We start from the raw sequence: 16,136 nt of genomic DNA, 5'->3' as shown, positions 1-16,136 counted from the left end.
TAATATTCCAACTCCATTTTTTTCGCACTTTTCAACATTTTAAATATTTGTCTATTTTAGTGCCATTATGCAATTAAAAAGTTGATATTGTTTAAGACGTCTCCTATTTGCAACATTTTGAATTCTTAAGTGGGATCTTGGGTAGGTTTTCTTACTACCATATATCATGTATTAAGTAGATGGTGTTTTATAATTCACCCAAGAAACCTTAGAAGCAACCTTGAATTGGATGCTTGTTTCCATTATACATCTAATATTTGCAACCTTTTCCAAGTGAAGAACCCAATGCCCATGTTTTACATGAAGCAAGTACCTAAAAAATTGGGAAATATCAGTTATTCTATTTCTAGGGGGGTAAATCCAGAGAAGGCAATGATAACTATCATAAATGGCTTTTGTTGGGTTGTATTTAATGAAATCTCACTACAATTTGTTACTAAAGTAAATCAATTGTTGAATTTGAAGCTTGAAGGTCGTTTTGAATAGGTGTTGCAAGGTATCTCTATAACACTATCTATCTACATGATTCTAATGACATGAAATGGTGTCTCAATAACACTATTGTCCAGTGAAAGGTGCTAGATGTACATAGCTTTCTCATACCCTACAGGTAAATCATATCATTATATTTCTATGAAATCTCAGAATGTGTTCAAAGTTTGTCTCATATAAGGAAATATGTATCTACTCTTGAATTTATCTATGTTGTGATAAGATCAAGAATAAAGTTATCATTGCAAATAATTTGGATCTACCATGTAAGTTTACCTTAGTACATGAAATTCTTGATTTGTTAGATCACAACTAGTTAGGGTTGAATTTATTTTTGTTGTAATGAGATTAAGAATAAAGTTGTCATTTTAATCATTGAAATACACCATGTAAGATTTATTCACTACATGAAATTTTTTATTTGTTGGAGCTCAACTTATTAGGATTATGAAGAGTCCTCTTTCATGACAATGTTTATGAATGCTCTACTCTTGCTCAAATAATTACATGTTACAAAAAGGTGGAAAATAAATGAGATGCATCTAAATGGTTTCTATTTTAAAGTGTTTTGAAGGAGTATAAAATCATTTTCAGTTGCGTTCAAATATTTTGAAGCACCCACTAAAGTTCTTCGTTTTCCTCCTAGTTAATTCCATTTCTACTATCCCAATGCTTCTAGAAGTCCTTCTCCGAAGTGATCTCTTAACTATCTTGGAGGGAAATTGATTACTTGATTGGAACCCATCGATTACAATTTGATTAGGAGCAAGGGATGAGAAATATGCATATTCTTCAATATATTCCACAAGTTAAAATCATATTTAACAATTGCCTTTCTGTTTAATTGATACGAAAATCCCTCGAGAATTTGTTAGGATTTTGAGACCTTTTTCAATGAATTTTTTTTTGAAACTTATGTTCTCAATTAAAGAAATTAAATAAAAGGTGAAAGTGATGCAATCAAAAGATTTTTTGTTGTAGTACCTAAGAATGTCTTGCTAATATGGAGGGCTTGGTATTTTTGTGACTCAATATTAGTCGCATTTGACTTCCTAGCATTTCCTTTAATTTCATTTTTGTTGTGTTTATATTGTTATCCTTGAAGTTGGTGATCTACTCTGTGTGTAATAGGAAGTATTAACTACTAAGCACTCTCAAAGGTGATATTGATGGATTCCTAACTTTAAATGTCCCTACATGACACTTTAGTATTACATGATCATGAAGAGAAATTATTAATTAATATTAAAGGGAGGGCGATTAACGTGCAATGTTTCTTGGCTTGTCATATAATTACTGCATTTTGGCCTTAAATAATATATTTGAGGCTAATTTTTCGTTGTTACTTGTGGAGCTTCCCTTTGGCTCAGAAAAACATCGAGGATAAATGTCAAATACATTGGCATTGGACATCATCAAAGAGGAATTAACCAAAAGTAGTTGAGGACATGGGAGAAATTGGTACAATGAGAAGATAATTGTTAGAGAAACAACGAGGCACCATAATTTCTTGTGTATTTAGATTCACTTGAAATTAACTAGTCCCAAAAAGTACCTTTTTTCCAAATATTTTCATGTATATAGAAATACTTAAAACACAATTTCAGACTAATTTTTCAAACTAATAATTGAATGATAGTCGTAATTTATAATTAAATAGTATGCTATGATTAGTATTATAGGACACAACTATAGGGTTGAACTGTGAGGGGCATTGCGACAATATATGTAAACTTCTAATTGTATTAGATAATCATCTCTCAGAGTCTGATATTCATCCAACGAAATGTACTTTGATAGGCCATTGTGGGATTGAAATTTTGTCTTTCAGTGGACAAGTGGTGATATATTTTCTTAGGCCTTAGTGTTCTGCTTCCCTAAGGTTTTGACACTACTCAGAACTAGCACCTTCATTCAACCAAGTGAGGTACTCATCTTGGAAAGTTGAATCATTTTGTCTCCACAATCCAATATGATGTTGGACCAATCTCTTGATCCTAAAAAAGTAGGTCATAATAGTGAGGAACTTTTACTGTGGGAAAAAGAATATCCAAATTTAAGGAACATCACTCTTTTAGAACAAGCAATAAGGATATTTTTTACGATGATAATTTTTTTTTCCATTTGTTTTCACAAGTTATCTATTGCCTGATATTTTTAACATTTAACTTGGTCTGATTGTGCCTAATGTTTTGTTTAAGGATGAATACTAAGTTCCTAAGGTGTTATTTTCTATGGTGATGTTTTATTTGCTTTGTTTATACAGGTCATCTAGCCACGTAGTGGCCACTATCGAATGTTGAGGTATATGTTGTATAAATATTTTATAGTCTACTTTATTTTATATTCAGGTATTCATCGTCTTTCATGTATTATACGCTACAATGTATCTTTTTTCATTTTCAGGGGAGGAACTCAATATTGATGGTAAGAAGCAGAGATTGAAGAAATAAGAGAACAATAACACTAGAGCAACAAATGAAAAATGAGATAGAGAAGAGAAGTTTTCTAGTGATACCCTTAAAGCCAATATCTTGCACTAGATACACTCATAAAGACTGATGTTCAAGCCTTAAGAGTTCGTGAATTCACTTGCAATGCTTTGGAAACACAGTGATAATGTTTTGAAATGATGAAACAATATTTCATGTGTAAATTGTAGTCCAACTGATATTAAGTTGGAAACTCATATTGTAATACTTGATATTTTTTATAATAAAATTTATATGATTTAAATTATTTTTATTTTCACTTGATATTATTTAGTGTTGTAATTAACATATGTAACTTTGCATTAGCATATTAGATAAACGTGCACATTGTATGACATTTTTTTTAAATTTAGTCGCAAAATCATACTAATTAATTTATGTTGATTAATAATGAACACATAAAATCAATCTAAAACTACTAAATTAGTAGTTTATATTAATTAATGATGAACACGAATAAAATGAATATATGACTAAATTAGTCATTTATAATGATTAGCAATGAAATTAAATGAAATGAATAGAAACTACTAAATCATTCGTTTATATAATGAATATGAAAATACCAAAAAAAGATAAATGATGACTGCAAATGATATTTTTTTTATTAAAATGATGACTAAATTTTGCATATATATGACTATTAGTAGCTAATTTATAGTATCTTATAATACAAATAAAATTTAGTCATATTTATTTGGTCATTAATTGGTTTCAAATGATGACTAAAATTTGCATATATATGACTATTAGTAGCTAATTTATAGTATCTTATAACACGACCAACATTTTGGTCATATTGTTTTGGTCATTAGTTATTTTTCTCGAGGATTCATATAGTAATATATTTTGTTGTATATTTGGTCATTAATTGTGACAATTAATGACTAAACCAATGAAAAATTTATGACCAAATTTATGACTAAATATACTACTACATGGTAAAATTGAGGAAACCAATTAAATGACTAAGATAAAAATGACTAGAAGTTGGCCACGTTATGAGATACTATAAATTAGCTATTATTGGTCACTGACTGAAAAATGGTTGTTTATATGAAAATTTTAGTTGTTTTTTTAGTAACTAATTAGTCATTTTGTACTAGTGAATTAAGAAAGACATTGAAAAACTTGGAACAACACTTCTACAAGTTAAAACAAACTGAAATCCCACTGGTCGTTCAATAAAAGATAAAAAAAAACACTAACACAAGCCAAGGAAATAAGAGCAACAGAAAAAGAAGCAAAAGACTTGAAAAGCAAAACTTACTCAGAAAAGTTGTGCTGACTGTGCCAAAGGTTCCTAGATTCCTTGGGAATGCAAGAGCATCAAGATCGAATGTGTAGAAAGAGCTCTAGGGAATCATTTAAATAGATTTTGTAGATTCAGGGTTTATGACAGGCATGCCAAAAATTTAGGAAAAATAACAAGTGGCGGGAAGTTTCTAAAATCAAATTGAAAGTACCTCCCAACGCTAAAAATAGATCCCTATTTTTTAAGGGATGATTTTTTACTTTTGTTTCTTTTTCTTTTTTTAAGGAAGGGCTGCCATGCATTCGTGGAGAAATTACGCAGTCCTGGAGGGAATTGGGAAACTTTTTGGCACATGCATCAGGTAGTAGCTAATGGAATGGTTCTTCACAATTCCTAGGCTAAGTGGCTCTGGCTACCTCTTATGCTTTGTGCAATTTCCAAGCTGAAGACAAGTTGTTAGGTGGGTCTGCGTAATTTCTGAGATGAAGCCCAGTGTCAAGATGTTCTGCGCAATTTTTGAGTTGAAGCCCAATGTCAAGATGTTCTGTGTAATTTCTCTAAGCAATGCTATCTACCAGACTATTCTACGTAGTTCTAGAGAGTAGGGTTGACTTCCTAACTACTCTGCACAATTTTTGAGAGGAAGGCTAGTTTCCCTTTAGGATTGCACATTTTTCCAAGAAAATGGAATAACCAGATGTAAACCAAGTCAGGGGCCAGTTTGTGGTTGGTTTAAGTGAACACAAGCTACAAAGTGCAAGATAAACTTGAATCAACACAAGCACCTGAATAGTTCAAGGAAAGTTGATAGGATTTTGAGGAGGGAGGCTCCAAAACAAAGTGAAGGAAAAATTTTGGAGGGTGGTTGTAGCCGTTACAACACATACCATTAGAATACAGAAAGTAAACTGTAGGATTTTACGGCCACAACTCCCCCTGAACATGACATGTTTGTTAGAACAATTAGAAAACTGAAGTGGTAGGAATTATTCCTAATTTCTATCTGAGATATTCAAAGGATTCACATGGAAGTGGCTTTGTAAATGTGTCTGCAACTTATTCCTTTGAAGGAACAAACTATAGTTTTACCTTTCGATCAATCATCTACTCTCTTAAAAAATGGTATCTTATTGGAATGTGCTTGGTTTTTTATTGCATGACAAGACTTTTAAAGATTCTTATGGCACTATTATTATCATAGAGAATAGGTACAGGTTGAGGACAAGTGTCTTGAATATATTAGAATGTTTAGATAATCCATAGAAGTTCAGTACAATAATATGAAACAACAACATATTCTGCCTCAACAATAGATAAAGTGATAGAGCTGAGTTTCTTAGTGAACCATGAAAGTAAGAAAGGTCCCAAATAGAATGCTCCTCCACTAGTAGTTTTGCAGTCATCAACATTACTTGCCCAATTTGCATTTGTGTAAGCATGAAGTGAAAACGCTACATTTTTCGAATACCATAGGCCAAAACCTTGATTTACTTACAGATACTTGAATATTCTTTTAACTATTTGGAGATGAGTTTCCTTAGGATTTTCTTGAAATCATCAAACTATACCAACTACATGCATAATATTTGGTCTTGTACATGTAAGATAAAGCAAGTTGCCAATCATGGATTTGTATTTTGGTTGATTAACTAAAGGAGAATCATCATTTTGACTAAGATTGCATCATATTCCCATAGATGTGCATACAAACTTGCAGTCCTCAATTCCATATTTCTTTAAAATCTGTTTGAGATACTTGGTTTGAGAAATAAAGCTACCATATTTAGTTTTCTAGAATTGAAGACCAAGAAAGTATGTTTGTTCAATAAGTAGACAACTTTCAAATTCTTGCTGCATAACTAAATGAAATCCTTAACTCATAGATTCTACATTGATTCCAAATATGACATCATCTATATAATCTTCTACTATAAAAAGTTTTTTCTCATCAATTTTGATATATAAATTTCTATCTACATATCCCTTTTTGAATCTTTGTTGTTGTAGATACCTATCAAGATGATAGTACCATGCACGAGGAGCTTCTTTTAACCAATACAATGACTTAGTATGTTTGGAAACAATATTTTTATCATTCGCAAGAATGAATCCATCAAGTTTTTCAATACAAACTTCTTCTAGATCCCCATTCAAAAATGCAAATTTAGCATCCATTTGATATACCTTAAAGTTTATGAAAGCTGGAAACTGCAAGAAATGTTCTTATGGCTTCAAGTCTATCTAAAGGAGAAAATGTATCTTCAATGTCCACCCCTTCTTGTTGAGTATAGACTTTGTCTACAATTCTTTCCTAGTTTCAAATTTATTCTCCATTTTCATTTAGTTTTTTCTTGAACCCTCACCTTTTTATCACGAGACCTTGGTAGTAGTTCCCATGTATGATTATTTTCTATTTGATCAAGTTTTTCATGCATTTCATTAACCCAACATTCATATTAACTTTCTTGATTCACATTTTGAGGTTCAATTGTGGATAGTAAGGCTAAGTGACGAGAAGTCCCAACAAGAGTTCTTCTAGTTTGTATTCTTGCTTCCTTTTCACTTAAAAATTGAGATTTAGGATGATTTTTCTAAACATACCTTTATGGTATTTTTACTGATATATCTTTTCCTTCTTCTGATGCTTCTCTTTCTCCTTCTCCTACAACGTTTTTGTTTGAGGTAGGGAGAGTTTCACGATTTGCTTGTGCTTCCCTTTTTGTACCAGGGAATGCTTCATGAATCACAACATCTATGTAATTCAATATTATTTTGAAGTATTTTATTTTAAGATTTATATACTTTTCTTCTAGAAGAGTATGTAAGGAGGATTCCTTTATCAACTCTTGATTCAATCTCTCCAAGATTATCATCATTTTTCTTTATGGAGCATTTTCTTCCAAAAATTCTAAAATGTTTGACAATTGTAGGTTTACCAAACTAGATTTCATATGTACTTTTATCACTGCTTAGTTAGACATGTGATTTGTTAAGTATATTCACGATATTATGAGTTGCTTCTCCCCATAAGTTGTGAGGTGTTCCTAACTCATCAAACATGGCCTATGTCATTTCTCGAACTGTCTTATTCATTCTTTTTACCACTCCATTTTGTTGAGGAGTTTTAGCTAGGGAAAATTGTCTTTTGATGCCATGTTGTTCACAAAAATTAGATAAATCACCTAATATAAACTCTCCTCCTCTATTGGATCTAATTCATTTGATTTATATATCTAATTCATTTTCTATAAAAACCTTAAATACTTTAAACTTATCAAATTCCTCATCTTTATACTTTAGTAAATCAATCCAACACAATTGCAAAGTCATTAATGAATAATATGAAGTAGTGTTCACCATGAAGTGTCTTCTTTCTCATATGAATAGATAAATCAGTGTGAACAAGTTCACGGGGTCTACTTCAAGTATCTTCTTTAACTTTAAACTAAACTTTGGATTTCTTACCAAATTGAAATGATTTTCAAATGTTATTTTCAGGTGGAGATATGTTGGAAAAGTCATGAAATACTCCCATCCTTCTTGATTTGTATAACTGAGAAAAGCTAAGGTACCCCAACCTTTTCTGCCAAAGCCAACTTTCTTCAAATTTTCTCAAAAAGCAGTGCTCTTTTCTACCTTCTAGGACATAAAGATTACCTGGAGTTATTTTTCCCTTGATTATGATCTTACCTGTTAAGTGGTTATTTTCTTAAGATCGAAACAATCTGATTCTGTAATTGGTTGTAACATGTCCATAGTTATGACATTTATAGAATTCAACATTATTGATCGAGGGAAATAATCGATTAATTCTTCTTTTATTTGGATCAAATGATTTATTTTGAAAATTAATCTTCCTTGGATTTTGATCTCGTTGACTTCTTATCTCTTTAAAAAGAATTTCAAATTTCATATTGTTATCCTTCAAGATCCTTGCACAAGCCTCTGAATTAGATACTTCTTTTATAGTTTCATGAAAACCAAGACCAAATTTAATGGAAGAAGACGTTTGGCTACTAAGAATGTTATCCAATCTTAGTACCATCTTGAAATGTAAAGTGTTTTACCTTTTCTTCTAATTCTCCTTTTAGAATGTTTACCTCAACCTTCGTTCTTTGGTACTATTCTTGATTTTCCAAATACTACTTCCTCATTCCTTCTTCAACATTTCTTCCTTCTTCCAATTGCTCCTTTAATTCGATAATCTCTTCCTTGATCCCATTCTCTTATTATTCAAATATCTGAAGCATCTCTTCATTTCGCTTGTTTGACTTTTCAATATATGATCTTAAAGAGATCATTTCAACTTCAAGTCCTTCACAATATTGTTCAGATTATACTGCAACATTTACCGATTTAACATGATCCCTATTAATATATGCCTCCAACTTATCCTTAAGATCATTAATATTTCTCGAGGAAAAATCAAGTTTTCTTCTAATATTACGAATTTCCTCTAACCTATCTTATTCTGAATCAATTATTCCATCTGACATAACATACTCACCTTTTGATACAAGATTACTTGTTAGTTCTCCTTATGAAAAATATTCCTTTGTTTTTCCTTCATGGATTCCCAACAAATCATCACATACTTATCAGTGGTATAACACATAGTAATTTTTAATGTTGAATAATATATGTTATTAATCATGTCACTTAGTGCCTTATTATTCTTATGCACTTCTTCGCCTGATGGGGGAATTTCAGTGTAACCGCATACTAAATTCCAAACATCAGAACCAAGGCCCATTAGATTAGACATCATATTTTCTTTCCATTATTGATAATTATCATTACTTAGCATAGGAATACCTTTATTGTCCATTATTTATGACCTTCCTCGTTCTTCTACTGCAAAACATTAGACACATCATTGTGATTTCTCTCCTGAATTGACATCTTCCTTTGAGCTGCCTTTCTACTTTTCTTCTTTTCCATTGTCCCTGATCCACTCCGAGCGGTTAAGCTTCAACTGAAGTGACTTGATCTAATACCAATTATTGGGAAAAATATTGGGGGGGGGGGGCACGGAGGGAGGTGAATCAATATTTGAATTAACTTTAAAATTTTCATTTCATATTCTAATTTCCATACGCTACTATCATCATGTAACCAACATATGTACATGACTTCAGTAAAGGTAAACAATGTATATCCAGTTAACTAACTTTACATATATTTCATCATCTTTTCATCTTTTACTAGTGAACCATTACTTCATTATTCATTATTCATTAATTAAATAGTAACCATGAGCAGTACGGGTAGAATAACTGATCACACATAAGCAACACAAGAACACATGAGAACACCAGGAATTTTGGGTGGAAAACCAATGTGGGAGAAAAACACCGAAGTCGTCGTCTCTATCATATTCTTTTATTATTAAGAAAACTTCATTACATTCTTTTACTAGCGCATGCTCTTACCAGCATGTAGGTACTGGCCTACAGAAGGCTACAACCTTCTCTTTTTCTCTAGCACCCACTTGAAGGGAGCTCCAACCCATGTGATGTCATTTACCGACTCCTTCCAGAAGTGAGCACCTATCCCATGCACAAATTTACAAGCTATCACTGGAAGGAAGCTATGACACCCTTGCTGAAGGATCAAACCTGCAACTCCTCTTATAGAACAGGTTTCATAATATTTCATACTGGGTCCACCTGAATCAAAACATCAAACTTGTAGGGCCTCCTTTCATCATATTTTTAGACTGGACCCACTTCCAAAATTAAGCCCAATACCAAGTAACAATTCTGAAACAAAACACTAAACCAACTAAATCATTTTATTACCATCAAACAAATCATTGAATCTCAATCAACCATTGCAACAAGATAAAACCAATCAATAATAGATATAAACCATCATATCATACAAATACACAACCATTATACCAAACCATACAGTGTTCATCATCGCAAAAACAAAGCGCTGTCAATAAAAACCTCATAAGATATACTTCAAAATTTATATGATATTGTTATGAAGAATTCTTGTGTATGTACATGTTTCCTCTATAAAAAAACCCTGTTATGAAACCAACTCACAAAATGATAGAAAAGATAGATCAACGCCTTAGAATTCAGCCTCTTCGAGGGGGCAACCTCCTTTACATTACACAAGTGAACAATTCTTGGATGATTCAAATGAAAAACCTCCTTTTTATATATAGGAGTCCAAGGGGTCACAATATAACCAAGCTGACCTAACAATAATAATATAAAGGCACAAAAATGACAATAGAGGGATTCTATGGGGCACAGTAATCACAATATGGGGACAATAGGGGCACAACAATATTAATAATGGATACAAATACAATAGTAATGAGAGAATCACTAGTATTATAGGGACCCAACATGCCCCTCTCCTTCAAAAAAGTGTTTTCCTCAATGCTTGAGCACTTTTGGATGCTTATGTATAAAATTCTTATTCTCCCATGTGGAATCTTCAGCGGATAAGTTCTTCCACTTTATGAGATACTCCGAAATTGATCGATTTCAGCGCTGTTGAGTTCTTGTTTCTGTGACTGCTTCTAGTTCCAATATAATTTTTGCTTCCTCAACAATTTCCGGTAGTATTGTTTGAACTAGGAGCTTGTCGCCTATAACCTTCTTTAAGCATGAAACATGGAAAACTGGGTGTACTCGAGAAGCAGTAGGAAGCTCCAATTTGTATACCATAGTACCAATCTTTTGCAACACCTTGTACGAGCCATAATACTTTGGTGATACTTTATTATCCTTCTTAGCTTTCTTGAGGAACATTTGTTTATATGGTTGTAGCTGTAGGAATACCCAGTCACCTACATTAAAACTTCTTTCGCTGTGATGTTGATCTGCTTGTTGTTTCATTCTATTCTGTGCTAACACGAGGTTATCCTTTAAGAGTTGGAGAACTTGTTCTTGATGCTCGATGTGATGTTCCACTACTTGAACCTTATAATTTTCTCTTAAATATGATGTGATGGATGGTGGCTGATATCCATAAAGTGCCATAAATGGGGTCATTTTTGCTGTAGTATGGAATGAAGTGTTATACTAGCATTCAACAAGATGCAACCATTAGAATCATTGTGTATGTTTATTAGATACAAAGTAACGAAGATATCCTTCCAAACATTTGTTTACTATCTCAATTTGCCCATCAGATTGAGGATGATAAGATGAGCTATGAGCTAACTGAGCATCAAGACAAGAAAATGATTTGGTCCAAAAATTTCCAGTGAAAATGGGATCTCTATCACATACAATAATCTTTGGGTTTCCATATAGATTTTGAGTTGTTTCCATAAATGCAGTAGAAACTGTACTGGCTCTAAATGGATGTGATAATGCACAAAAGTGTGCATACTTAGTAAGTCTGTCAACTACCACGATGATTACACTCTTTTCCTTCAGAATTGGGTAAACCTGTGATAAAATCCATTGAAACCTCCTCCCAACATTGGCTTGGAATGGATAAAGGTTGTAATAGACCTGGGGTCTTAATTGTTTCAACTTTATTTTGTTGGCAAACCAAACATTCTGCCACAAAATTTTGAATATCTGATTCAAGGCCATCCCAAAAAAATTCCTTCTTAACCCTGTGGTATGTTTTTAAAAATCCTGAGTGCCCTCCTAAGGGAGAAGTGTGCAATTCCATAAGAATGTTTTGTTTGAGTTGGGAATTCTTACAGAGGTATAAGCGATCTTTGTACCATAATGAATCATTTTTCCAGCTAAATGTATCAGATGTACAGGAATATTGTTGTAACTTTAAAATAAGTTTCCACACTTATTTTTCATTCTTCTATTCCTCCATTGCTTCGTTTATCCAATCTGGTTGGATAATTGAAATGGCACACAACAAAGCTTCCACATCCTCATCCTTTCTTGAGAGTGCTTCTGCCACAACATTTTTCTTCCCTTTTTTGTAGATGATTTCAAAGTCATAACCCAACATCTTTGTGACTAATTTTTGATTCTCTTCAGAGGATAATCTTTGTTCTAAAAAGTATTTAAGGCTATCATGATCAGTTTTTACCTTGAAGTGTCTTCCCATTCGGTAGGGTCGCCATTTCTTAAGTGCATGTAGTATTGCCAACGTTTCCTTCTCATAAATAGCTTTGTGAAAATACTTTCCCTTGATTGGATTACTTTCGAAAGCAATGGGTCTTTCATCTTGCATTAAAATAGCACCAATTCCATTTCCTGAAGCATCACATTCGACAATAAAGGTTTTTGTGAAGTTCAATGTAGCTAAGACCGGTGCTTGGCACATTGCCTTTTTAAATGTTCGAATGCCTTTGTTGCTTTTGGAGTCCATGAAAATGCATCTTTCTTCAATAATTTTGGTAGAGGTGCTGCTATTCTCCCATAATTCTTAACAAACTTGCGATAATACCCTGTCAACCCGAGAAATCCTCGCAGATGCTTTATGGGTGTGGGGATTTTCCATTCCTTAATGGCTTTAATTTTTCTAGGGTCTACCTTAACACCTTCATGAGATACAATATGACCCAGATATTCCACCTCTTGTACTCCAAATCCATTTGGAGCTTTTTACATATAATTGCTTCTCCTCCAATAGTTGTAGCACCCTATCAACATGTTCAAGATGATCCTTCCAATACTTGCTATAGATTAGTATATCATCAAAATATAGTAGCAAAATTTTTATAAGGAAGGATTTGAAAATGGAATTCATCAAACCTTGAAATGTAGAAGGCGCATTGGTAAGGCCAAAAGGCATGACCAAAAATTCATAATGACCCTCATGAGTTCTAAATGTTGTTTTCGGAATGTCTTCAGTCTTCATTCTGATTTGATGATATCCTGAACGAAGATCCAACTTGGTGAAGTAAATTGATCCATGCAATTCATCCAATAATTCATCAATGACAGGAATGGGAAATTTATGTTTAGTAGTGAGCTTGTTGAGCTCCCTATAATCCGGACACATGCGCCATGATCCATCATTCTTGTGCACCAATACTACTGGAGCAGAGAAAGAACTTTGACTAGGTTGAATTATACCAGCCTCTAGCATTTATGCAACCATACATTCAATTTCACTCTTTTGGGCATAGGGATATCTATACGGACTGATGTTTGGAGGAACACTTCCTAGAATCAAATGAATAGCATGTATCATGAATAGGTGGGAGACCTTTGGGAGTCTCAAATACCTTGGAATTATTGTCCAAGACTTTTTGGAGATTTGGAGAAATAGGTGATTTCGATGTGGAAACATCTAGTGAACATAATTGTGCAAATTACACCTCGTTGTTCCTTTTTTAGAAGCTTTGTCATACCGTTAAAGATGATTATCTTTCTCGGTTTCCCTGTAATACCCCTTAATTCAACTTCCTATCCTTCCGCAGAAAATTTCATGAAAAGTTCTTGAAAATTAAAAGCTATTGTAGCTAAGGATTGTAGCTATTGGACTCCTAGTACAACATCATCACCTCCCATTGTAATGGAAAGCATTGGGCTATTCAATACATATTATCCCATGGATAGCTAGATATTATGGCACTTTCGAGAGAAATTTATGATTCCTCCACTTGCAACCATCACTTGACACCTTGGTGATATAGGAAGTGATCCGACTTGGATCCATGAATATTATGAAGGTGCCATGACTGTATCCAAACAGGAAAGACTTCGAATTTATGGATAAAGAGCAATCAAGAAAACCTCTAGATAGTGGTACCTTGCAACGCGCAAGGAACAACGAGGACCTCAGTCAAATCGCACTAACTGAGGCCCATGGAGACTGCGCGGGAGGCAAAACTGGCACTTGGGAAGCCCAAATTAGGAAACAGATGCCATTTCCCGCATTGCTGGGAAAACCCCTCGAGAAGGAAAGGCCCCAAGCACTCGATCACATGGGAAGCCAGGAAACTGTGGGGAAGGTACTAAGGCGAAAGGCGGGACCCGTGCTCCAGAACCAGCGGTATATCGGGGGCATCCTTGGGCGATAAGAGGATTTGGCTGAAGATGAGTCATTCCATTTAGCGCACAATGCGTGTCCGGCGGATGAGAGAGAAAATTGCCTCTCATCACATGCTAACGTTTGACCAAGTCAACCACGTGAAATGAGCGAATGTCGTACGATCTGGGGGCTCCAGATCTGACGGTGAAGATTGCACCCGATGGACGAACTGGATTTGATAGGGGATTAAGCCATGGCATAGAGAAGTTTGACGTCTGATTTGACCATTGAGTTGGCAGATGAGTCATTCCACAGTGTAACTAAACTACCGAACCATTGAGGACAAGCTAACGTAGTTCGTGAGAGGACAAGTGGCCACTCCCTGTGAGACGTTGGCGATGACGCAGAGGCAGGGAACTCCAAACGAACAGCAGCAGGAAATCTGAAGGGGTGGAAGAGGAAGCGAACAGTCAGAGATAGATTGGTTTTAAGCCATGAACAGATAGAGAACAAAAAAAAACAGAATAGAAGAGGACAAAGACAAAGAAAGCGAGAGTGAAGGAAAAATAGTAAAGAAAGAAGCAGAAAGAGAGAGCTGAGTTGGCCTAAGGCAGCATTGAGGAGACAAAAAGATTGAAAGGTTCAAGCAATCCCTAAGAGGATCTGTCGGGAATTGAGCACCACATTAGGCTCCTCCCATTAAAGACCAGAGAGGTCAAGATCTGGTAAGGAAAAAAGTCTATGCACTTTCGTGGCTTGGGGGATCCAAAAACCACCCAACCAAACATTATCTGTTTCAGGAGACTCAAAGTGAGCTCCTCATTGTAAATATTTGCTTTAAAGACACAATAAAAGAAGGCCACCACTGAAAGCTGGATCGGAGAAGTAACCCTAGAGGATAGGGTGAACTCCTTATTAATTGTTGTGTTCTTGTATTTTCTTACTGTGTTTCTCTTACTGTTTTCCATTTTCCAGTGTTTGTGTATTTTGCAATCTAATCGGTCCATTACCTAAAATAACATATACACACACCAGCACATGAGTTTGTAATACCTTCATTCAATAATTATTTAACTGTGGTCACTCACAAGTAATTTTCATATCAGGTGGTATCAGAGCTTTAGGCTGTCAAGGTTAGACAAGCTTCTGTTAGTTTAGCTGTTGAATTCTAACTAGATCAAATCTCAAATTAGGAGAAGGAGAGTTGGTCGAAACTAATCCTGAGATTGGGAGAGTCCATCTGCAGAAGCCAATGTAGGTTCTATGGGGCCAGACCCTCAATTCATAGACAGTTTCCTAGCCATAAAATCCATGGTAGAAGAAATGTATAGGGACTTTAGAAAACACAAGGATGAAGATTCATCAGGCTCTAAACAAGACAAAGGAGAAGATGAATCTCACTTCCATGACCACTCAAAAGGAAAAGGAAAAGAGGAAAGCTTTCTCACACCTCCTAATAGCCTTGAAAACAAAAGTAAAGCATCTTTGATCAAACTAGATGTTAAATTTGATCTACCTATATATGATGGAAAGTTAAATGCAGAAAAATTGGACAATTGGATTAGACAAATTGATGTTTATTGCAGACTGTAGAATATCGACTCAGACAAGAGAAAGATTCAGCTGGCAAGCCTACACCTTGGAGGCACTGCCTTGGTTTGGTAGGAAGGCAGAACCCAAGCTGACATGAAAAGACATGGTAAGACTATCTCTATCTAGAGTGAATTTGTTTCTGTAATAAAAAAGCAGTTCTATCCATTGGCCTACATGCAGCAATCCATGATGAGTTGGCAAACTCTTCGACAGTTGAAAGGGAAAAGTGTGCAAGGCTACACTCAAGAATTTAGAAAGAAATCATTTATTCTAGGAATCTCATTAGACTCACCTAAGACTCTGTTGAAGTACATTGGTGGTCTATATAGCTACATGAGGCACACTATCCTCATTTTTAATCCCACTAGTATAGATGA

The sequence above is a fragment of the Pinus tabuliformis genome, chromosome 7 (assembly GCF_031772625.1).
Source record: "Pinus tabuliformis cultivar Carrire ecotype Pingquan chromosome 7, CPIR1, whole genome shotgun sequence".
In the NCBI taxonomy this organism is placed as follows: domain Eukaryota; kingdom Viridiplantae; phylum Streptophyta; class Pinopsida; order Pinales; family Pinaceae; genus Pinus; species Pinus tabuliformis.
Note: the sequence above shows the minus strand (reverse complement) of the source record.